This window comes from Aulostomus chinensis, chromosome 4, assembly GCF_037954235.1.
Source record: "Aulostomus chinensis isolate RoL2024-O1b breed Wild chromosome 4, RoL_Achi_v1.0, whole genome shotgun sequence".
Taxonomy (NCBI): Eukaryota; Metazoa; Chordata; class Actinopteri; order Syngnathiformes; family Aulostomidae; genus Aulostomus; species Aulostomus chinensis.
Window position 1 is genome coordinate 25445775 of NC_141323.1, and position 25755 is coordinate 25471529.

General features: G+C 44.9%; 2 non-coding genes across 2 annotated transcripts; one reads left to right on the forward strand and one right to left on the reverse strand.

Annotated features, from left to right (window-relative positions):
• Positions 1-14283: 14283 nt before the first annotated feature.
• On the reverse strand, positions 14284-14365 carry trnas-gcu (transfer RNA serine (anticodon GCU)). The gene has a single exon. It is a non-coding gene; the product is annotated as a tRNA-Ser (tRNA).
• A 3538-nt stretch (positions 14366-17903) lies between these two features.
• trnaf-gaa (transfer RNA phenylalanine (anticodon GAA)) lies at positions 17904-17976 on the forward strand. The gene has a single exon. It is a non-coding gene; the product is annotated as a tRNA-Phe (tRNA).
• The last annotated feature ends 7779 nt before the right edge of the window (positions 17977-25755 follow it).

A 25755-nucleotide genomic window follows, 5' to 3' on the forward strand; every position in this document is an offset into this window, starting at 1 on the left:
AAGGTTTCAACTGACACGGCTGGCCAACGTTCTGGAGTTAATTCAGCCTGTAGAACCAGGTGCTGGTTCCTTCTTTTACTAGGCAGGAACAGGCAGCAGATCCAAGATCAGTAGGCGAAGATGTCTGCTTTGACTGGTAGGAGGAAAGAGAGCAGGAGAGCTGGTCAGAGACAAAGACAGATAATGAAGAAGGAGTGCTGTATTCTGCTAGCACATGCTAGTCACAGTCAGAGATAATGAGTCTCAGCAGGGAAAGATTCATCACTGATTTCAGAAGATAATTGGACGTTCACTGGAAGATTATGAATGTTTGTGGGTCAGAGGTGAAAAGAGTACAAGTGCACCTGTTGTGTGTGATGGGGCACCAACATGCAAGAAGTTTTATACATTTTGAGCGAAAAAGCGTGAATCTTCAAGTAAAGAATTAAAATTATTTAAGTAACAATGAGGTCTCTGTAATAAAACAAAAGGGACAATGACTACCTCACCATTTCCACCTCTCTTTAACAGATTCACATTTCAAAACAACCAAGTTTATTTTATTCCCTTCTTTTAGTAGAGGATGGTTTTGATCCATCAACCTCTGGGTTCTGGGCCCAGCACGCTTCCTCTGTAAATCCATATTTTGGATTCTGGCCTTTTCTGCTTTTCATTTTGTGTTTGTATTAAAGTTCTATTGCTGAAAAAAGGTTTTTTTGCCTTTTTAAACACACACACACACACACACACACTTCCAGTGACTAATCCATATTTTCATCACTTAAACCACCACTGGAGTATTGAAAGAGATTCCACATGTTGGTCAACCAGAGAAGCTTCACCTGGTGACGCTCATCCAACCATGCATGAAGGTCAAGCTGCATTATCTGCTGTGCTCATTAGCAGGGGAATTAGCTGAAATGGTCAGTATCAGTAACAGGGTGACACTTTATCACAGCAGTGGACAAACATCAGCATTCATCACACAGCAGCTCCTCTGATCAACAGAACAAGCTGAAGTATTCTGGAGAATGAGGGCATGGATCCCTCTACCTCTCACATGCTAAGCTAGCACTCTACCATTGGAGCTAATTCCCCTGCTAATGAGCACTGCAAATAATGCAGCTTGACCTTCAGATTTGAGGGAAGAAAACCTTGAAACATTCATTCATCTTCTTCCACTTATTCCTGTTCAGGGTCTCGGGGGGAGCTGGAGCCTATCCCAGTGTCTACGGGCAAAAGGCAGCGTTCACCCTGGACCAGTCACCAGTCCATCACAGGGACAACATACAGGGACAAACAACCATTCACACTCACATTCATACCTACAGTCAATTTAGAGAATCCAATCAGCCTTTTCCCCAAATTGCACGTCTTTAGACTGTGGTAGGAAGCCGGAGTACCAGAGAGAACCCACACAGGCACGGGGAGAACTTGCAGACTCCACACAAGAAGATACTGCGCCCAAGCCGGTACTCGAACCCAGAACTTTCTTGCTGTGAGGCCACAGTGCTAACCACTGCACCACCCTGCAGCCCCCTTGAAACATGATGATGTTATTATTTATGTCTTTAATGCACCCAAACCTTTATTTTTCAGGGGTTTTGAGTGGTTCTGGGTCATGAATCAAAATTTGAATTGGACAAAAATTTCATGCAGGGTCACTGGGGCCACACGTTTCATGTTCTCAACAGATTGAAACTGTAGAGTGTGTGACATGTGGTGTGTTTGTCAAGTTCATCAAGGACAGTAAACATGAGCAGGTCTAGATTCACCTCCATCTTTGGAGGTTGTTGAATTTCCTCCTGAGGACCGTCAGGCTGTGTCCTTACTTTGCTGTGACACAACAGCAGACAGCAACAAGGACTGCTGTAGTGCACTTGGTAAAATCACCATCTGTAGACTGGACCAATATGCTGATGTGATCCTTTGATTAGTTTCGGATCAGTCAGAGATCAAAGACTGAAGCAGGAGATCAATGCTCAGAATTCAGAGATCAAAGACTCCTGGAGCGTTGCCCTCTCTTGTCTTTGGGCCTGGATGTTAATGAATGTTTTACACATTTCTTTTTAAGAAAAAACTTGCATGACATTTCAAGGAGTTTTTCCTGCCAATACAGGACAACACCCACTCACAAACCAGTGCTGGACAAGTTCCTTCAAAGCTGTAATGCCTTATTTCTTACTTGTTACTGTCATTTTAAAATAATTGGTTCCATTACGATTGTGTCTGCCAGCGCTTGGTGACTGTACAGGAGGTCTGGGGACCGCAGGGCCACAACAAGCCCATTTCCTCAACTCTCCATTTAGTACAGAGGTCCCCAAGTACAGACCAGTGAGGATAAATGTGATCGTGGAGAAGTCTGTTTGTTCTTCAACTGGTCCAACTTGATGGTGAGATCTGTGACGCCATCTTGTGATAGTGGATTCATTCATCTGCTATTTCAACACATTCAAGTTCATTATCCCTACATGTCAAAATACATTTGGTGTGGAGTTTTACTTTCTGGCCTCAATCATAATGTGTGCATTTATTCTTCATGAACATTTCTCAGCTTTGTACGTTTATGATATTTTGTCTTCCTCTGTTTTCTATTCCATTGTTGTTGATGATTCTATTGCAGGTTTGAGTTCCCTGTTGACTGAAGCAGAAACAGGAACAAAAAGCTGGAGGTGGTCAGAGCTCCAAGTTGGGACGCTGATATTAAAGTAGGAGATGAACACATCCAGGTTAGCCATCACTCTCAGAACCTGCTACTTTACCTCTTCAGAATGTAGCAGCATAGCATAGCTTCATCTCACCGGTTAGTGGCCCACTTTGATGTCTGGGATATGAGGTTAAAGGTTCTTTACAGCTCTGAATGAAGGGTTTATAAAGTGTTAACAATGCCATGAATAACACAAGCATTCAGTAATCCTTGATAAAAGGAGACTCACCATCAAGTTGGACAAGTTGAAGAACAAAAGGACTTCTACACTATCACATTTATCCTCACTGGTCCATACTTGGGGACCTCTGTACTAAATGGAGAGTTGAGGAAATGGGCTTGTTGTGGCCCTGCGGTCCACAGACCTCCTGTACAGTCACCAAGCGCTGGCAGACACTATCGTGATGGAACCAATTATTTTAAAATGACAGTAACAAGTAAGAAATAAGGCATGACAGCTTTGAAGGAACTTGTCCAGCACTGGTTTGTGAGTGGGTGTTGTCCTGTATTGGCAGGAAAAACTCCTTGAAATGTTTTTTCTTCAAAAGAAATGTGTCCTTCTCATGTTGAGCTGTGGACATCAGCTGACTGCTTTTCTTGCCACTGCCTTGCTGGCAGGAAAAGCCTGAGCAGAAATGAAGAGTGAGTTCAAGGCAGTAGATTTCACTCCATAGTTTAGGCCTTCATCCAGCAAGGAACCATAAATGATGATGTCAGCACTCCTCCAGCACTGCGATGCAGCTTAGAGAGGTCGGAGAATCACATGACTTCTCTCACTGGTTATTGATGTTTATCTGTGTCTATATATAATTTATGTCATGTATATATTTGTATATTAATATGTTATTCATGTTACATAAAACATGTTAAACACGGAACGGCGTGGACACAACAAATGAACTGGTTCAGAGACACGAGGCAAAAAAAGCTGGATGAACTCTTCTTCATTCCAAGAATGACTTCACCCTTGAACACTGACGTCAGGTCATTTTATAGGGTCCTCCATTTTTTCATTTATGTGACGTTGCATATTAGGAAATAATTAATTATAAAAAAAATTATATATTTTGATGAAAACTATATTTGATCAGGAAAACTACATCGGGTCAAATAAATCCATCGTTAGTGACGGTGTTACTAATTTTAACTTTAGTGCTCTGGTGCTGATTGCCTCATTAAGATCTTCATGAAGTAATAAACTGAGACTTGTAAAAATGTTTTTTTTTTTTTTTACAGAGTTGGCAGTTGTTTGAGCATTGAATCTTTCTTTGTGTTGAGAACAAACCCTCAAAGCCTTCATGTTTCAGTTTGCTTCACAGCTAACAGACAAACACCTCTTAGCCTGGTTCTGGTAGTCCAGGTTTAAACACCAACACAAGGATTTTATGCTGATTTCTTCACATGCAGCTGAAATCTAGACTTCAAGTGTTCATGTGAGGTTACAGCTTCACGCCTATTTAGTTTTCAACAAATATTAAGTCACTTTAATGCATTGAGCTCACTGACGAACTTTAGTCTCAGTAGCTGAATCTGTTAGGGGGAAGGCAGTGTGGACCGGCAGGAGCCTCCTACAAAATGCAATGGAGAGAAGAAGAAATCCTGAGGAGTCGCTATGAGATTGAAGTGTTAAAGACGTGGCTCCTTTGGTGGTGATAGGATTTGAGCTATTGACTCTATTTTTAGTTTATTTCAATGTTATTGCAAACATCAGCTGCTCACTTATCAGCTAGCAAGTAAACAACAGTATTGTTCAGTGTGCTAGCTGAAGTAGACCGAGCGGTCAGTTGAGTCTTTATTTCCATGTGTGCTCATGGTAGCAGGGGTTTAGATTTCTAAATGTAACCCTTTTACCACCGGCTCCAATATTAAAACCCACCTTAGGCTTACAGGGAACACTTTAACTCATTTCAAATATCTTGTATGGTAAAAGTCCCATCTGGAATAATTAATATCAATCTAGGGCAATGTATGATTCTCACTCTTAAATATTCAACTGGAGGCTATGGGGAGTACACTTGACCTTTAAACTCTGCTGTAAAGCTTCAGTAACAACACACAAATTCAATGAAACAACACAAGATTTCAGTTGAGAAAATGTATTAAAGGCTTGCAGAAAAACACATTCAAACCTTGAATAAACAAGACTATAGAAAATAAAAAAGAAGAACCCCGGGGTATATTGTTTGTCTTTCTTTCAACTGTCTAATTTTATTTCGAGAGCACTCTTGTTTACTTTCGTTGGCCCGCTTTAGTTGGAGCTCATGATGGAAACCTTTACCAGATCCCCCCGTGTGTCGGTGACGTCAACAATACCGGACCGCAGCCGATGAATCCCTCGCTCGTTGTGGCAGCAACCGTCCCGCTCGCAGCAGCCAGCAGCAACAGACCTCCGTGACTCGGCAGCAGCGGCACGTCCTCCGACTCCGTCGGCAGCAGTGACGCGTCCTCCGTTAACGACTCTCTCCCGAGGCGACTATCCGAAGCTCCTGTCCCGTCCTTGCAGCGGCGTCTCCCTTCAGCGTGGACAGCGTTAGCCTAGCTCCCGCTAGCTTCTGTAACTGGACTTGCCTGGTGCTCAAAACACAATCGGTGGCGGAGAATCCGACTCACGCACTCCGATCACGTCGGTCAATTACAGTTCACAGTCCGTTACCGATAAAAACTCCTCTCCGACGACACACAGTCTCCAAACTCCGATAACGTTACGCCATTCACACAATGCTCCTTCCTCGCGCTCGTTTCTCCCGGAAGTGTAAACACTAAAGGTCATGAACTCACGCATGTAACCTAACGTAATAGAATTACTTTAACATTTTTTAAAGACATTCACACCCCATGAAATGATGTTTTTTTTTAAAGTTACTAATTTTAAGCAAATTTTATACATTTTAATATCTTCTTCATAACAAATACTTATTTATGTAAATTTTAGCTTAACCATGAACTGGCATTTTATTCTTAACTTATTCCGATGAAAATCATGAAATAAATACCACTGATTTATCAGAGTTTTACATAAACCTAGGATTAAATTAAAGCTGCAGTCAGCATTGTTTGGGCCTGAGCCTCCTCCCGCCCACCGGGGCCGAGCAGCAGGGGTCGTCCTGAATCCAGTGATGAATTTTATGAAAGCGGTGGGACTTGTACACTGCAAGCAACTGCTGTATGTTGGCCCTGTGATGGACTGTCGAACTGTCCAGGGTGAACCCCGCCTCTTGCCCGTTGATGCTGGGATAGTCTCCAGCCCCCCCGCGACCCTTAATAGTAAGGAATAAGCGGAAGACAACCATGGACGATAAAGCCTTAAGTAGCAAGTAAGGCGATTGTTAAAGGTACCTGAAGCTGGTAGACTTTAGCTGAAGTTAATGCTAATGCTACCTGACATTCTTGCTAGTTTATGAACTTTAATGGCAGGAGAATAAAGGGAACTATGTTCTTTTTCTGTACTGCATCAAACATGGAAATGAGTTTAGTCTCATTTTGTGTATAAAATACTATCACAACATACAGACACAAGGTTTGATGAAACTTCACTATTTGAGGACATTTTTTTTAAATATATTTTTTCTTTTTTGGGGGGGGGGTGAATGTCCTGAATTATTTTGTTTAATTTATGCTTTTTTTTCCTGATAGTTCATGGTAGCATTATCAGCTTTAGTCAGTAGAGGGCAGTATGACCTTGTCTGCTGCCTCTTGCAGGTTTCAACTTGAATGAGAAAGTTTTTTATCATCCACCAGTAGCGGCTGGCTCATAGGGGGCGCTGGAGTGCCGCCCCACCAGATGTGGAGAGGAAAATCTCTACATGTATTTATACATATATATATACATATATATATATATATATATATATATATATATATATATATATATATATATATATATATGCATATGTTTACAATTTGTATCGTCAATGTCAGCCTTACTTAATTGTGTGTGTCTACATGCAATATGGGTCATTTAAACAACATTTACGCCAACTGACTCATTCAATTAATGGTGAATTTACTCTGATAGACTGTATAATTTGTCTTTAGGGGCGCTTGTCAAAGCGCCCCAGACCTGCAATTAATTAGCCAATCCTGTATGGTTGCTAGGGAAAAAAATTAATAATTGGCCAATCAACATCGCCAAATTTAACGGCGTAGGGGCGCTGGAAAAGTCGCCCCTACGCCAACGTAAAATGCGTGAAGGTTTGGATTGCTAAAGCTAGCTGAGGAGCCCGCGATATTCTTTTTGCGGAGTGAGATTCCCAGATTTCCGATGCCCTACGAAAAAAAATACCGCGAGAAGTGAGTGAGAGAGAAAATGGCGACAACAACGATCGAAGTTCAAGAGCAGCAGTTTCCACCAAATTCGGTGAGATCCCTTTTAAATTTCCCTTTTGCGAGGAGGACCATGGCGGAAAAAATCCGCGTTAAGGAGCTGGGACCGGACAAGCCTGAAATCAACATCCAGCAGCAGTCCAAGGAAAAGGCTAAATCCTACAACAGGACTTTTTGCCGGAGCTGGTTTCAGCGCAAGCCGTGGCTGACGGGTTGTGGAGCAGCCAACGCACTTTTTTGCTTCCCCTGCATCCCTTTCAGGAGTGACCGGTGTGATTCAGCATGGACACAGACAGGAATCACTGACCTAAAGCACCTCTCCGAGCGGATTAAGAAACACGAAAGAGCGAAAATTCACATGGAAAACTGCGTGAAGCTAGCGGTTCTTGGGAAGATTAGCATAGCAACGCAGCTCGATGACAGTCACCGCATCGCTGTAAGGAAGCACAATGATGAGGTAGATAAGAACCGTAACATCTTATCTAAGATAATTAACTGTTAAATTCTGTGGTGCTTTTGAACTGGCTCTGCGGGGACATGACGAAAGTGATTCCTCTGACAACGCTGGAATATTCAGAGGTCTAGTTGACTTGATGGCATCCATTGATCGGTACTTGAGGGAGCACCTTGAAAATGCAACCGTTTTTAAAGGCACCTCGAAGACAGTACAGAACGAGCTCCTGGACTGTATGCTGGCAGTTTTGAGAGAACAGATCCTGGATGAAGTTAAATCGGCAGACTTTTTAGCGATCCAGGCTGATGAAACTACTGACGTTTCAACACAGTGTCAGTTAGTCTTAGTTCTGAGATACATTGACGACCGCCACAATATTCAAGAGCGGTTCTTTGAATTTTTGAAACTGCCCAAAAGCCAGTGCCTTATTGGAGAGGCTGCACAGCATCCTTTCTGAGGGACAAGAAAAGAAGCTGATTGCCCAGGCCTGTGATGGGGCAGCTGTGATGAGGGGTGCCAAAGGAGGAGTGCAGCGAAAGGTACAAGACATCTATCCAAACGCTCACTATGTTCACTGCTATGCCCATCAGTTAAACCTGATACTGCAGCAAGCAACCTCCCACATCCCTCAGATCAGTCACTTTTTTTCTGACATGGGGGGATTTGCTTCTTTTTTCTCTAAGTCAAGCAAGAGAACTGCAGTGCTTGATGAGATGGTTGCGCACCGACTTCCAAGTGCATCATCAACACGTTGGAACTTCAACAGTCGTGTTAACACAGTTTATGAGCACAAGAAGGATCTGGTGAATTGCTTTCAGGCTATCCGGAACAGTGAAGGGTTTGATAGCCAGACAAAGAGAGAAGCTGGTGGCTATGTGAGAATGCTGGAAGATGAAACTTTTTGTTTTTTACTGGCCCTGTTCCACAAAATCATGCCACATGTGGACATCCTTTACAACCAGCTGCAGAAGAGAAACATTGATGCTGTCTACATGGCAGGAGTCACCCAGACATTCATTGACCACATGCAGGCTATCAGGTATGCTAAATTAATTAATTTGTAGCCTAACCTCAATTTCTCTGTATATGTAGACTTAAATGCTTATATATCATCTTATTTAAAGCATTGATTTATCTGTATAATATAATTGACAGTAATGATATCCACCTTTGGTTTTGTTAATGTATCCCTAACCAGTTTTTAGAACTTACTCATGAAACTTATGTGTTGGGTCAGGGAGGATGTGCCTACTCTGGCTGAGGATGAGGAGTTCAGGGGACCTGCTCAGGAGCCACCCGCAAAGAGACGCAGAACCTTGGGAGAAGACACACTGCACCATTTGGCACTGGAGGTAAGAACTTGCTTCTTAGTGTGATTTGAATCACATTATTAAATAAAATCAAAATAAGATGTTGGCCATATGATACAGTGGTCCAGACTTAAATGTATATTGTTTTATGATGATATGAATCATTACAGTATGTTTATTACATAATGTAGGCTAGCTCATCAGGTCAATGTATGAAGACAAGTGAAGATGCAATAATTCCTATTTTGTATAATTATATCATTGCATAGGTATGTGACACCATTGTGAGCCATGCCAAGGAGAGATTTAGTTTCACCAAGCATCTTGTCAGCGCCACACTCCTGCAAGGAGACCTGTTCCCACAGCACAGCCGAAAGTTCCCAGATTCAGCACTGAAAACCACAGTGGAAGCCTATCCCTCATTGGACAAGGCCAGACTTCAAACAGAGCTGTCTCTGATCTACGGGAACGAAGAGTTTCAGAGTTGCAGTGGTGCACTGGCTCTCTATCAGGTTTTGATGGAAAATAACCTTCAAGACACGTTCACTGAAACTGTAAGTCTGCTCAACATCCTCATCACCACACCAATGACAACGTCAGAATCTGAGAGGTGCTTCTCCACTTTGAAGAGGATAAAAACTTTTCTTACAAATACCATGGCACAAGATCGGCTCAACGCTCTGGCTATGCTCTCCACTGAGAAAAAACTGACACGAAACATTCCTGGTTTCAGCACCAGGGTCATTGAGAAATTTGCCTCCCAGAAAGAGAGACGAACAAAGTTCCTGTACAAATGACTGCTGAATTCAAACACACACCCAGAAAGACTGAAACAAATAGACAGAGAGACAGAGGGAGAGAGACAGGTAGACGAAGAGAGAAAGAGAGACGGACACAAAGAGAGAGAGACAGAGAGAGACACACACACTAAGAGACAAACAAACAGAGATAGAGACACACAGAGAAAAGGACACAAAGACGGAGACACAGAGAAGGAGACAGAGACAGACACAGATGAACAAAGAGAGAGACAGAGAGAGAGAGACACACACACATTGTTGATTTGTATCGTATAGATTAAGCTCAAATCACCTTCTGTAAAGTTAACATCATTGTATAATATTTGATCACATAAAATTGACTGTAGTTGTAAATTGTTGGTTTTTTTTGTCTTTGAAACTGTCGATTTTAAGAAGGAAAGTGAATACTATTTTAAAACATTGAATAATTGTCCGGCTGCTCTTTTTGAATGATTATACTAGACTAGGCACGGAAATGTTTTTGGCACACCAGCCCCACCAAGAATTTTTTTCACCAGCCGCCACTGGCTTCTGTCATTTAGTTTACAGGAAATGTTGATGACACTCTGGGATTTTTTGTTCTCCTGCTGTCACTGTCAAGTGCCAGCTTAACATGTGAGAGGTAGCAGGATCCATGCATGTGTTCATGTTTACAGCAGACAAGGAGGAAACCTTGGAGGATTTCAGGGACTTTTAGCAGTGGTTCACACTTCAGGTGTGAAAGCTTCTGAGTATAAAATTTTAAGTGAGCGAGCCAGGAGTTGAAGCTAGAATCTTCTGACAGTAGTCAGTCATGCTATCCATTGCACCACCAGCCCTGTGAAAACCTCTTCATGTTCATGTGTACTTGATTTTATAGAAAATCCAAACGATCTGGTGGCATTTTCAGGGGACACAATGGTGCAGTGGTCAGCACTGTGGCCTCACAGCAAGAAGGATCTGGGTTAGAGTACCGGCTCGGGCATGGGATGTTTCAGAGTCTGCATGTTCTTCCTGTTCCTGTGTGGGTTCTCTCTGGTACTCCAGCTTCCTCCTACAGTCCAAAGACATCAAGAGGGGACGAGGCTGATTGATACTCTAAATTTACTGTAGGTGTGGCTGTGAGTGTGAATGGTTGTCTGTCTCTATGTGTTGGCCCTGTGATGGACTGGTGACATGTCCAGGATGAACCCCGCCTCATGTCCGAAGGCTGCTGGGATAGACTCCACCCCCACACACAAACCTTGACATATAATCAGTGGAGAAAAGGAAATTTATCAACACTCATGACTTCATCTGTTTTGAGGACTGAACTGGATATAAACTCTGAGAATTCAGAGTAAGGACCAGGAGGGTGGGACACAATAATAGATAGGAGTCAATGTGGAGTCTGGGTTCTTTTCTAGAATGTGATGGCAATGACAGTCCTGCCAAGTGACATCACTGACATGAATGGATGACTTCAGTCACCTGACTGGATGACAGTGTAGATGCCAATGTAGAGGTTAGGGAAATAGTCTCTGAGAATCCAGCTTGAACCAAAGCCCTCCTTGTTCTTCAAAAACCCAAACAGCGACCATCAGTCTCCCTCCAATCCTGTACTTGGCTTCAATGTTGCTGTTCCATTTAGCAGCAGTAGGTGTCGCTGTGATACCAGGTTCAGTTCAAGATTCCCAACTCCAGCTCATGTTGGTGACCTCAGTGTCAGGGGAAAATGGCGCTTCAGTGGATCATGTGGATCAACTCATGTCTGTCCTCACTGCTCCACAGGTCTGTCAAATGTTCTGTAAAATAGTTTGAGCACAGCAGAGATGCTAGATTAGGAGTTGATGGGAGTTGTTGCAGATACCAGTGTCCAAAGTCCAGCTTGAACCCAGTTTGTGCACTTATTTGTCAAGCTAGCAGAGATTCTTTTCACTGCCAAGCTAAAGTGACTTCTGTCAACAAAGGTAAACATACAAAAGGATATTTCTACTGTCAGTTCAATATTTTTATCAAACTCCTTTTTCATAGCTTCAACCTTCCTCTTGTGTTAGCTTTCTGTTCCCATCTCTTATGTTAACAGGTCAGTTTTGACCCACGTCTTCAATCAGCTGTAAAATAAACTAAAAACTATTTTCTATGATCCAAGTTGTTTCCCATCTCTTGGTTTCCTTGTTAGGCTTCCTTATCCATGGAAATATCGATTGGAATATTTTGTTGTGGGCCTCTGGACCTTTTTTTAGTCAGTAAACCCTCGATTTCAGTTGAAAAATGATCAAATGAACCTCAAGAAAATCATAGAAATAAACAAAAGGTTGTTGTGTTTCCTCACCATTACTGAGGGGTGTTAGAACACATCTCTGACATGGATTGGTTTTATTTATTCTTCATTTTAATATTATTAACTATTGTAACATCCATGGTGTTATGGGTCAATTTCGACCCTCATATATTTACTTCAAGAAAAAGGAAAAAAAGTTTTTTTTCAGCAATAGAACTTTAATACAAACACAAAATGAAAAGCAGAAATGGAGTGACTGCAGGAACAGGAGCTCCATGGAGCTCAAAGGAGTGATCACTCTCAACTTTGAGCAGTCCTGTTCAGAGTTTTCCAACAGGGCTTTGAGAGACCAAGAGTTCCCCAGAGCTGCAAGGAGGAACAAGAAGGAGACTTGGAAAAAGAAGGGAGGGAAACCTGCTGATGTGTTATGAACTTAAGTCACATAAAGTTCTCCATTTATTGAGTTTGTATTTTAAAACTTAATTGTGCATTTCAGTGTTGAACAATAAAGAATGTGTTTATTGGTGATAAAGCATTTCAAGCTTTAAGTAGGAGGAAATGCTTTCTTGATCACCCCTTGACTAAAAACACCTACAAAATAAAACACACCACTGCTGTGGGCACCCACCTCATGGGAGTCAGGCCCCTGGTGGTCATGGCCCCCAGGAGCCGTGGTGGGCGTCCCTGATTTTCATTTCTGAAAGGTGGCAACCTGACAGCAAACAAACCCATCCTCTGAACTAGGAGTCTCAGTTGAGGCTGCATCTGAAACCAAAGACTTTGTATGAATAACTGTCAACCCACATTCTTTGTCTGGACTGAAAGTTAATTAGTTAACAGTTAGCTAAGCTACCTGTGGTCAACTACTGATTTAAAAAAGGTCCAGAGGCCCACAACAAAATTTTCAAATCATCCAGTCATGTGACTGAAGTCATCCAGTCACGTGACTGAAGTCATCCAGTCACGTGACTGAAGTCATCCTGTCACGTGACTGAAGCCATCCAGTCATGTGACTGAAGTCATCCAGTCATGTGACTGAAGTCATCCAGTCACATGACTGAAGCCATCCAGTCATGTGACTGAAGTCATCCTGTCACATGACTGAAGCCATCCAGTCATGTGACTGAAGTCATCCATTCATGTCAGTGATGTCACTTGGCAGGACTGTCATTGCCGTCACATTCTAGAAAAGAACCCAGACTCCACATGTGGCTCCCATGATAACTGATGGACCTCTGGTTGGAGGCTGGACGATGATGTTTGGACTTGAAGGAAAACTCCTTGTCCAAATTCCATTGTGTTCAAATTTAAAGTCCCACAATAAGAAGTAGCTGAATCTGACAGGTGAAGGTTTGGAACTACAAGATGGTTGATGTTTTCTTGACTTGATGCTCTGACTGTCAGGGTAGATGACAGCTTCTTTCGGCTGCTACATCTGAGTGGCTATGATTGGAGGTTTTACCTCCCAAGTTTGTCTGGTTCCAGGGGAAATTTGAAAATTCCAGTCCCCAACCTTGACTGTTCTGAAACTCTTCTCCTGAATCACTCCTGAGCTGCAGCAAGAAAAAATACCAGTGCCCAACCAGATCAACTTAATGGCTGCTAACAGCCTCAGACACTTGATTTCCATCAATCTGGAGCCAAGAAGGCCCTCACCTGTGGTTCTCCTCCAGGAGGGTCCAGGTTCTGCCATTGTGGCTCCTTGTGCCACTGCCAGAGAGCCTCAGCTGCACACTGCAACATTTCAACAGGAGATTTACATTCCTTCAAATGTCCTGACATCTTATTCCAATGGTTCAGTTCCATATTTATATTTTAAAATCAATCACACAATGAAAGCTGCCACAGCTGGTTTAACAGAGAGAGAACACACTAAGAGATTTGAAACCAGTAAAATATGCTTTTCTGTGTGCAAACTAGTGAGGGGCATGGAAGGATATTTTACCACCAATGCAGAACCCAAACTTTAGTCATGTGATGAGATGGTGACTGAGAAGAGTGATTATGAAGTTAATGGACAAAATGTGAATTGAAAGAAAATACATTAAAAAATATGTTTTTTTCTGCACAAATTTACTGGTATTAGACTGCATTTTTGGTTCATGAGTCGATGAAAGAGTATCACATATATATTATATACATGTGATACATGCACGTGGCTTTGGACAAGAGCTTAAAGAAATTGTAGGATTGTAGAATTATTTAAACGTACCAAGTGGACTGTTTCAGGTTTCTTGAAGACGCTTCAGCTCTCATCCAAGAGGCGTCTTCAGTTTTCTTCACTGATGGGAGGATTTGTGGCTCTGTGGGGGCGGGATCTTCTCCAGAGGTGATTGACACATGTGAGCTCTAAGTGTCAGAGTTGTTTCAGTCAGGTTGTGAAAGAGAAGTTGACTCAACTGGTATCTGTGTCAGTTGAAAGCCTCACAGTAATTCCATAATGTTGGAGTAGAAACCAGAGTCGCTCACGACGAGGATGGGATTCAAACCCATGTGTGCAGAGCACAATGGATTAGCAGTCCATCGCCTTAACCACTCGGCCACCTCGTCTGCTGATGGCAATCCTCACCTTTTTAACAACTGAACTCTTTGGAGCCTATTTGTCAGAAATGGACCCAGCAGGAGCCACTGAACACAACTCTGACATAATCAGGCTTCTTCCCCTTCGTGCTACAGAAGGCAGAATACAGACCATCGATACATCATCAGAGTGAACACCAGCTGATGTTTACAAGTTTAATTCACCTTTTACTACAAAATGACATCCAAGCTCAGATTCTCTTGTCCTGATTGAACAAGTAAATGTTTAAGAAGATGAGAGTACCAGACTTTTTCATCCAAGGAAACAAGCATCCTATCACTGTCCTATGCAGAGTTTCTTTAAAAAAAAAAAGTGAGACAACCTCAAGATTTTCTGTTTCCTCTTGTTGGATTTTGCCACAGAGAATCAGAGACAATCAAAAGCTTGTTGGACTTTAATGTTGGAGGACTGAACAAGTCATGACATCATCAGTTTTACCTTCACAGGTGCTTCATTTACTTTACTTTCAATTTTACAGAGGTCGAACCTGAAATCAAAGCTGTCCGTCAAAAGAAGTGAACGCTTCCCAGGTTGTGATGTTGTTGTCGACAAACTCTGTCTTGTATGGAGCTTCAATCTTTAATAAAAAGTATAAAAAGAAGATGACATTTGTTGTGATTTGGCGCTTTAAAAAAAAAACTTACGACTTACATGGAAACTGTCTGGGGGGGGGGTTGGAGCCTCCATCAGGTATGTGTTTGATGTCTGAATTCTGTCTCTGATGTCTGAATTCTGTCTTTGATCTCTGGGTTCTGAGCATTGATCTCCTGCTTCAGTCTTTGATCTCTGACTGATCCTAAACTAATCAAAGGATCACATCAGCATATTGGTCCAGTCTACAGATGGTGATTTTACCTATTTGAAGCCTTATTTTGTGTTTGATGGACATTTTTAAAATCACTAATGACTTTTTGACTGAACATCCTGGACACTGTGGTGCCTGATGAGGAGACAACTTGGGTACAAAGTTAAAGAGCAGGGTTTTTGGAGAAGGGATATTTTTGCAGTGTTCAAAGTCAATAATAACTGTGGCAAAATGTCATCATTTTTCAAAATGTCCTCACTAAGATGGTTTGTAATTATGTCTCTCCCTCATTCTCAGCTGCTGCAGCCCTTTAAAGAAAGCCTTTGACTCGTGGATCTAACAAAGATCAGATGTTGTCTCCTCCAGAACATCAACACTTTAACGTTGTTGGCAGGACTCCAACCTGAGCAGGGAGACCCCAATGGATTTCTAGTCCATCGCCTTCACCACTCGGCCACAACAACCACATTCACACACACATTTGTAAAAGATTCACATTTACACAGTTATTTAAAATTATGTCACAAGCCCGTTTGTGTGAGGTCCTATTTTCTCTTTTTCAGCATTCCTTTGTTTCCAGGTCTCTAATAAGTGCAGAATTACAAAGACAAGCAAGATTGATCCATCCTGGGCAGGTGATAGGAGCCCATTGACCACTGGCCAGAGACCCTGGCACAGACATTGGGGGTGGTGATAGAGAGCATTTCTACAATTATATTCTACATTTATAGAAGTCTACAATCCTACAATTTCATTGAGCAGACGCTTTTGTCCAAAACCACTTGCATATGTTTTCAGTGAGTTTGGCTCCTGAGCTCAAGACAGTTGTGACTCATAAAGGACAGCTTCAAATGCAGCTGTGAAGCCTCATTGTCAGCAGGGAGGAATGACAGGTGTCTCCCTCTAGTGGCTCCTCACAGCAACACGAGCCTCATTTCATACACATGCATCCACCACCTCACTACCAAAGGCCAGTTGGGCCTCGACAGACAGGTGAGTTTCAAGTGTTGGACAAAGGTCTTTAAGATGTTCTTATTAATTCTATAACATCTGAGATTAAAATCTATGGAATTACAACTAACAAGCAGTCAAACACCTGATCAGATGCTCCTTCATGAGGCTGAGAAGAATCAATCTAAACTGGGATGAAGAAAACTAATTGAGAAGAGAAACCTACTGATTGGATGACATGGACCCACCTCATCCATGTCAGTCTTGCTGGAGCAGAAAGAGGTGGATCAGAGGAATCAGTGGATCAATACTCAGGTGTCAGATGAAGAATCTCTTTATTCACAATGGAGTCAGAGAAATCTTCCAACTCGAGAGAACCTGACAGACCATTTTATACCAAAGACAGGCTGTGTGTGTGTGTGTGTGTGTGTGTGTGTGTGTGTGTGTGTGTGTGTGTTTGTGCGCGCGTGTGTGTCTGGTTTACTCACTAAATTCATAATTGAAGTGATTATTTAATTAATAAACAAAACATTTGTCCAAAAGTCACGATCAAATTAATGTAAAATCTGAGCAACGAGGGTTTGAAAATGTTCAAATGAGCCAAAACAATGTCCTGGGATCCAACCAGGGACCTTTAGATCCACACCAATCTTCCCTGACCTCATAGAAACTGGAACATTTTAACAAATAAATTCAAATTCAACTAAGCAGCAAATCTAGAACAGTCAGAGCACTTGCTAATTCCCCTGTTAGCTCCAGATCAGACAATGCAGGCTCACCTTAACGCTTGGTTGGACAACCGTCACCAGTTGAATCTTCTCTGGTTCAACAAACTCTGGGGACTCAAGACACAAGACAGCACCGGTGCAGGTCCAGATCCAGATGTTAGCTGATGGGACAATGGCTTAAGGGAGCTCCAGGTAACTGGTTTGAACTGGTCCCTCATCTCTGTGAGTAGAAACCATCTGAGGTGGAGGGTAGAGATCTGGTTTGACCTCCTGATTTCCCAGTAAAGCCAGTATAGATGTTGAGCTTGGAGGAGTTGATGGCCTCCTTCATCTTCTTGTTGGAGATGTTTGCTAAACTCAGCACCACCACAGATCAGAGGAAAGTCCACTTGTCAGCTGGACACTGGAGTTTCTAGTGACCTGCAGGATCTTAGTTGTGGTGGCAGCAGGCCTGTTCCAAGAGCTTTGCTCACATTCATGATCAGGCTTCATAATGGTTCTGGACCACTGAGTGATAGAAGCTGATCCTGGAGCAGCAGAAGACAAATATAGAGAAGAAAAGACAAAAGACAGAGAGAAAGGAGGGAGAGAATGACAAAAAGATGGGGAACAAGATGAGGTTGAAAGACAAGCAGAGAGAAAGACAGAGGGACAGGGGGATGGAAGACAGACACACAACCAACAACAGCAACAGCAGCAATAATAGTATTGATATTGTCCTGTTATTGATGTTTTCATGTGAAAGTGGCATATTTAAGATAAAAGACACTGTTAGAACAGAATGATCCAGAAAACCCACCAACAAGAGGTGTGTCTGGTACAGATGTGGAATTATTGGCTCACACAATGTTGAGGCAACTGGGAAGAAGACAAACAAAAAAGGCTTGTGTGATTCAGACATTCATCAAAAATGGTCCTGTCGAACTGTTCAATGTGTCATGACTTCAGAAGCTCAAATCCTCTCGAAGTTCTAGTGAGCGTGGAAGAGATTATAAAATGAGAGAAGCAGGGCCCTCCCTCAGAGCTGAAATAGCTCAGTTGGGAGAGCGTTAGACTGAAGATCTAAAGGTCCCTGGTCCGATCCCAGGTTTCAGCAGAGGAACAGCATTGACTTTACTTTCCAGTGGAGGAACTGCAGACATGAAGGAAACGAACATCTTGTCCTGTGCATTCTTATGACATTCAAGACATTTTTGGAGCCTCTTGTTGGATTTTGCCACGGAGAATCAGAGCCAATCAAAAGCATGGTGGACTTTAACATGGAGGATTGAACAAGTCAAGAAAGCATCTGTTTGACCTTCACAGGTGTTTCTTTTCCTGTCTAAATGCTGTAGAAAAAGCCTGAGTAGCTCAGACGGTAGAGCATCAGACTTTTAATCTGAGGGTCCATGGTTCAAGTCCCTGTTCAGGTGCTGTGGATGTTCCAGTGTTTGACAACATGGTACTGAATAAAGTTTGGTGTTGAACAAACTGTCAACGTGGAAGTGTTCTTGTCTTGCCACTGTGAGACTGTTGCTAGAAAAGAGACCAACAATAATTTCATGATGCATGCAATTCACAAAACACCTACATTAATGGTCGCAGGGGAGCTGGAGCCTATCCCAGCATCTACGGGCGAGAGGCGGGGTTCACCCTGGACAGTTCGTCAGTCCATCACAGGGCCAACATACAGAGACGAACAACCATTCACACTCACTCCTTCAGTCAATTTAGAGCGTCCAATCAGCCTCGTCCCAAATTGCATGTCTTTGGACGGTGGGAAGAAGCCGGAGTACCTGGAGAGAACATGCAGACTCTACACAGAAAGATTCCGCACCCGAGCCGGGACTCAAACCCAGAACCTTCTTGCTTTGAGGCCACATTGCTAACCACTGCAACATCATGCCATCGTGCTCTCATATACTTTTCTCAATTGTGTTTCTTTCTTGTCCTCCTGAGATCAAAGACAGAATTCTAGTTACTGTCAAACCCTGATGACATCATCAGGAATTCTGACTTTGATCTGGAGACTCTTGCTTTAATCTGAATTTGATCTGACTGAAGTTTTAGTTTAGGTTGCATGATACCGACCACCTCATTTCTCCTGATGGACTGGTGACCTGTCCAGGGTGAACCCTGCCTCTTGCCCAATGTCACCTGGGATCGTCCCCCCCCCCCCCCCCCCCGTGACTCTTAAAGGATAAGAATAGAAAGTGGATGGAGGGATGGACTGAACACTAAAATCAGCTGATCTGATCCACATTCTAATTGTTCCTTTCCCTCTTTAGGAGTCAATGAGAATAGTAGTGTATATAATAATGTATATACAACCTTGTAGTATCTTTCCAAAGCTTTTAGTATTTCATCTCTTTTCTACTTGTAGTTTTAGTGTCTGGATCTTTTCTTTTTATATCCTGCTGTCTGCTCTTTGCTTTTGGAGCTTCCTTCAACAACTACCAAGCCTCCTGGGTACTGTAGGAAACATGGTCAAGTTCTTCTTACTTTTCCAGTCACGTCCTGCTCACATTGGTCTGTCTTCATTTTGACTCCTCCCACTGCCACAATGACCAGCCTTTATACATTTGGTGACTGGGGCCCTGGTTGCTGCAGGCCTCAACACCAGCCTGTGGTTGTGAGCAGGGCAGAACAGAACTGACAGTATCTCACATGCAGGACCTGGGTCAGATCCTGGTGCCAGCTGGGGCACCGCTTTAACCTGGACCCCCTGGAAGATCTTCTCCAGGAACTCGCCTTTTTGGTTCCATCAAGGCCTGTGAGGATGGCGAAGAGTGATCCACCAACAGGCAGCACAGTCAGCCGCAGCCATTTTTTTCCCACTAGAATCAAGTATGATAGTGAAAGGCAAGGCAAGGCAATTTTATTTGTATAGCCCGTTTTCACAAACAGTTTGTCTCAAAGGGCTTCACATGGCATCATAACAACATCCTCTGCCCTTAGACCCTCACATCGACTGAGGAAAAACTCCATAGAAAACCCTTTTAACTGGGAAAAATCTGAGAAACCTCAGGGTGAGCATCAGAGGAGGGATCCCTCACCCAGGACGGACAGACGTGCAGTAGATGTTGCTACAGACAAGAAAACAGTTTACAATGCAAAATGTGGGAAACACGGAAATGTTAATAACAGCTGAAGAAGGAAGCTTCTGGAAGGGGAGGCAGGGAGAGCAAGCCAGCTTGATGGGGGACTGGATGGCAGACTGGTTCATGGAATGGGAGCGCAGGCCGGTGTAACAGTAGGGAATAAAGGGGGGGTGGGGGGGGGCGATGCAGGCAGCGGTTGGAGCTCTGGTGGATCTGTAGAAACAGAGAGACTGCGAGACACCAAGGCCAAACTGCAAAGTGCAACAAGTAGTGGTAATGACAGTTCCAAAAATTTGCGGGGGGGGGGGGGGGAGGGAGAGAGGGGGAGAGGAGAGGAGAAGAGAGGAGAGGAGAGGAGAGGAGAGGAGAGGAGAGGAGAGGAGAGGAGAGGAGAGGAGAGGAGGGAAGGGCTCCATGTACCCTGATGTGTCCCCCAGCAGTCTAAGCCTGTAGCAGCATAGCTATCAATGGTTCAGAGCTACCTGAACCAGTCCTAACTGAAGGCTCTGTCATAGAGGAAGGTCTTAAGCCTGGACTTAAACGTAGTTAAAGTGTCTGCCTCTCTGACCCATGGAGAGAGCTGGTTCCAAAGTAGAGGAGCCCGGTAACTAAAGGCTCTACCTCCCAGTCTGTTTTTATTGATACTGGGAATCACGAAAAGACCTGCATTCTGGGAGCGGAGTGCTCTGGTCGGACAGTAGGGACTAATGAGCTCTTTCAAATACGATGCAGCTTTATCATTGAGAGCCTTATAAGTCAGCAGAAGGATTTTGAAGTCGATTCTAGATCCTACAGGAAGCCAGTGGAGAGAAGCTAAAGTGGGAGAGATGTGTTCTCTCTTCTTAACTCCCGTCAAAACCCTCGCTGCAGCGTTCTGGACCAGCTGGAGACTCTTTAGGGAGTATTTAGGACATCCTGACAAGAGAGAGTTGCAGTAGTCCAGCCTAGAAGTGATAAATGCATGCACCAGTTTCTCAGCATCACTCTGGGAAAGGATATTCCTAATCTTAGCAATACTTCGCAGATGGAAGAAGGCGGTCCTGGTCACATGTTTTATGTGGGAGCTGAAGGAAAGGTCCTGGTCAAAAATGACCCCAAGGTTCCTTGCAGTTGTACTCGGGGTCAAGGTGATGCCATCGAGAGTAGTGATCTGATTAGAGAGTGTGTCCCTGAGGTGTTTAGGTCCAAAAGAAAGACTGGTGAGTACTTGCTGACTAACACTTCCTGTTTTTATTTCTATTCTTCCATGAATGTGCTCATGTTGGCTTGTCCCCAACCATAGTTTCAAAGCCATGATGACATCTTTCATTAACAATCAGACTTATTTTTTCTCTATTTGGACAAATAAGGTTTCAACTGCCTCGGCTGGCCAACGTCCTTGAGTTAATTCAGCCTGTAGAACCAGGTTCTGGTTCCTTCTTTTACCAGGCAAGAACAGGCAGCAGATCCAAGATCAGTAGGTGCAGATGTCTGCTTTGACTGGTAGGAGGAAAGAGAGCAGGAGAGCTGGTCAGAGACAAAGACAGATAATGAAGAAGGACTGCTGTATTCTGCTAGCACATGCTAGTCACAGTCAGAGATAATGAGTCTCAGCAGGTAAAGATTCATCACTGATTTCAGAAGATAATTGGACGTTCACTGGAAGACTATGAATGTTTGTGGGTCAGAAGTGAAAAGAGTACAAGTGCACCTGTTGTGTGTGATGGGGCACCAACATGCAAGAAGTTGTCATCCATTTTGAATGAAACAGTGAAACTTCAAGTCAAGAATTGAAATTATTTAATTAACAATGAGGCCTCTGTCATAAAACAAAAGGAACAACTGACTACATCACCATTTCCACCTCTTTTTAACAGATTCACATTTCAAAACAATCAGGTTTATTTTGCTCCTTTCTTTCAGCAGAGGATGGTTTTGTTCCATCAACCTCTGGGTTCTTGGCCCAGCACGCTTCCTCTGCTCCACTCTGCTCTACCATTTATTGAACAGGCCTTGATTTAGAAGAGCAGGATTGTGACAAGAACAGGAATGTGAGTGTTGAAGGTTTCACAATTTGCTCTGAAGCAGGCCTAAGCAGGTAAAGATTCATCTCTGATTTCAGAGGAGGATTTGAAGAATTCATTGTTGCTGAACTGTTTATGCTTCAATTTCTGGACGTTCACTGGTGGAATGTTTGTGGGTCAGAGGTGAAAAGAGTACAAGTGCACCTGTTGTGTGTGATGGGGCACCAACATGCAAGAAGTTGTCAAACATTTCCAGCAAAACAGCATGAAACTTCAAGTAAAGAATTAAAATTATTTAATTCAGTGTTTAACTACCAGGCCTCTGGAATAAAACACCAGGAACAACTGACTACCTCACCACTGACTTCACACTGATAACCAGGAGGTAACGTGGTAGTCAGAGCAGCGATGCTCAGGTCTGTGGACTCAGAGGAGGATTCTTCTTTTGGTCCTGGGTTTGAAGACATCAGCAGCCTTGTTTGAGTCAACTGGGATGTTCCTCTCAATAGACAGCAGCATGAAATCAGAGAGCCTGTCTTCTCCATGTCTCCTCCTGAGCTGGTCCTGGATCAGCTTCAGTTTGGAGAGTCTCCGTTATACTGAAGCAGAGTGTTACATATGCACTGACAGTCTTGTACATGGGAGGTGGCTGTCACTGCTTAGTAATAAGGAACAATGGCAGTTACAAAAGAAAGGTACTTTTATGTTGAAGTTCCATTAAGGAAGTGTGCTTTTGTTTTTTTTGGTGTGTGTGGGTTGTAAGAGTGACTGGCAGAAGAAACTAAACGTTCGGTTGACGCTCCCGTCTCTCTCATTCATTTTCTGGACATAATATTGGCGACGAGGATGGCTGATTTTAGTATAAATTTACCCCCGCCTGCGCCCTACCTTGCACTGAGTGAGTCGGTCCGAGATTACGTCACTAACCTGAGGGACATGGCCCGCTCGTGCGATTACGGCGCGCTGCTGGAACAAATAATCCGAGACCAGTTTATTGAGGGAGTGCTGTGTGAAAAGACGAGAGAGAAGCTGCTGCTTGAACCAGACAGTTTGACGCTGGACAGAACGGTGGAAATCGCGCTGCAAGTTGAGACGGCCGTTGAATGCACGGCGCTGCTGGCGAATGCGCGCCCCCTGGAGCATCACTCGGAAGACAGTTTCCCGGTGCAACTTGCACGGAGGCAGAGTGGAAAGCGTGTCTGTGGCAACTGTGGCTCCACCTCACACAGTTCTGGGGCACAAAATTGCCCTGCCAGAGGGCAAAAGTGCAGAAACTGTTTAAAACAAAATCATTTTTCCAAGATGTGCCGCTCTTCCCCAGCACCTCTGCCAACCACCAGAGGGCCCGCCCTTGCTTACAACAGCCACACAGAGATTAGGAATGTGTCTACAGCGCGGGCTGCATTCAAAACGTGCTCAGTGCAATTGGCCGATGTGACGCTTCCGTTACTGATGGACACGGGCACGGCTGCCTCTCTCCTCAATGCCTCCACGTATTACCGTTTCTTCTCACACCTACCACTGGAACAGCCTGCTGCCGCTCTGTGCGGCTACGACAGCTCCAGGATTGACGTCCTGGGTGTGCTTCGCATCCCAGTTCACTACGGCTCCAAGCACTTACCGTCCTCTCCCTTTCATATTGCCAAACGAGGGGCTAACCTCCTAGGTCTGGACCTGTTCACGGGCCTGGGATTCGCACTGACGGATGACGCTGGCTCCCCCATTAACCACGTTGACTCCGCCTGGCAGCAGAAGTGGCCTGCCCTTTTCGACGGTCTGGGCTGTGCCACGGCTTTCACTCACAGGCCTCTGGTGAACCCGGATGTCTCACCAGTGGTCCAGCCCCTGCGCCGGATTCCTCTTGCTTTGAGAGATGATGTCACCCGGGAGCTGGAGTCCCTCCTGGAGTTGGGGATCATTGAACAAGTGAATGCCGCCCCATGGTTCTCCAACCTCGTCATTGCAAGAAAGAAATCCGGAGGGATCAGGATTTGTGTGGACCTCCGTCTGGTGAATAAGGCCGTCATCCCTGACAGGTACCCGCTGCCAACTTCGGAAGAGCTCACAGCACTGTTCTACGGCTCTACAGTCTTCACGAAGCTCGACCTACGCCAGGGCTATCTGCAGGTGCCACTTCATCCAGCGAGCAGAGACCTTACGGCTTTTGTCACGCACGCCGGGGTCTTCCGGTATACGAGGATGCCGTTTGGCCTGAGCTCTGCCCCAAGTTGCTTTCAGAAGGTCATGACCACCATCCTGGCAGGCATACCTGGGGTGGCCATCTTCCTTGACGACATCGTGGTCCATGCTGCGGACATGGACACGCACAACAGACGCCTTCAGAGAGTGGCCCGGGCTCTCATGGAGAACCACCTGACGCTGAATGTGGAAAAGTGCTGTTTTGCTGCGCCGGCCATCGACTTTGTGGGGTTCAGTCTGTCAGCCAAAGGGATCTCTCCCCTCCAGTCCAATGTGGATGCCATCCACAAGATTCCGGAGCCAGTCTCAGCCTCCCAGGTCGCTTCATTTTTGGGCATGACTGCCTACTACCTCCGGTTCCTGCCACACTACTCTCAGACTACTGCTCCCCTACGCCAGCTGCTCAAGAAGGACGAACCATGGGACTGGACGGCTGCATGCTCGGAGGCGGTGCGGACGTTGAAGGAGCAGCTCACAACGCCCCCCGTTTTGACCCATTTCAGCCCGGACTGCCAGACGTTTGTCACTTGTGATGCTTCGGCTCGGGCCATCGGAGCGGTCTTGTCGCAGCTGCAGGGTGGGGTGGAGAGACCTGTCGCCTTTGCCTCTAGGGCTCTGACGCCAACAGAACAGCGCTACTCCGTGGGTGAACACGAGGCACTTGCGTGTGTTTGGGCTTCGGAACGGTGGCATCTCTACCTGTACGGGCGCCGCTACGTCCTTCGAACGGATCACCAGGCCCTGACCGCCCTGCTGATGACTTCGGGCTCAGGCCACAAGCCCCTGCGCCTGCACAGGTGGGCGGAACGTCTGAGGCAGTACGACTACGAGCCAAAGTTTACCCCAGGGAGGGACAACGTGGTCGCTGACCTGCTCTCACGGTCTATTGATGGCCCAGCGCCAGTCGTCTCGCAGGCTAACAACTCAGAACCGGACCTCGTCCAGATGCTTTACCCACCTCTCCAGCCAGCAGTGTCTCTGGAGGAGCTCCAGAAGGAGTCGGAGTGCGACCCGATGCTGACCACCCTACGCACGTACATACGCTCAGGATGGCCGGCTAAAGTCCCTGATGAGCTCACCCCATTTTCCAGGGTCCGTGACGAACTCTCCTGCTGGAGCGATGTGTGTGTGTCCAGGGGCCTTTGCACAGTGGTCCCCCTATCACTGCGTGGGTGTGTGCTGTCAATGGCGCATGAAGGACACCTCGGCATTGTGAAGCTCAAGCAGCGGTGCAGGGACCTGGTTTGGTGGCCTGGCATCGACCGTGACATAGAGGCGCTGGTTCGGGATTGTGCACCATGCCTGGTCAGCGGCAAGACCAGACCTCCAGCGCCAACGCCCCTACAACCAGTGCCATGTCCCTCCCGCCCGTGGGACCATCTTCAGCTTGACGTCTGCGGCGAGATCCATGGACGAGGGATCCCTCACCATCAGCGCTTCCTGGTGGTCCTGTACGACCTTCACTCAAAGTGGCCTGAGGTGTTCCCGACTGGCACCGTTACAACCCAGGTCGTCACAGATGTCTTGGAGGGACTTTTTGCACGCTGGGGTCTGCCTCGGGCCATCACGACGGACAACGGGCCCCAGTTTGTC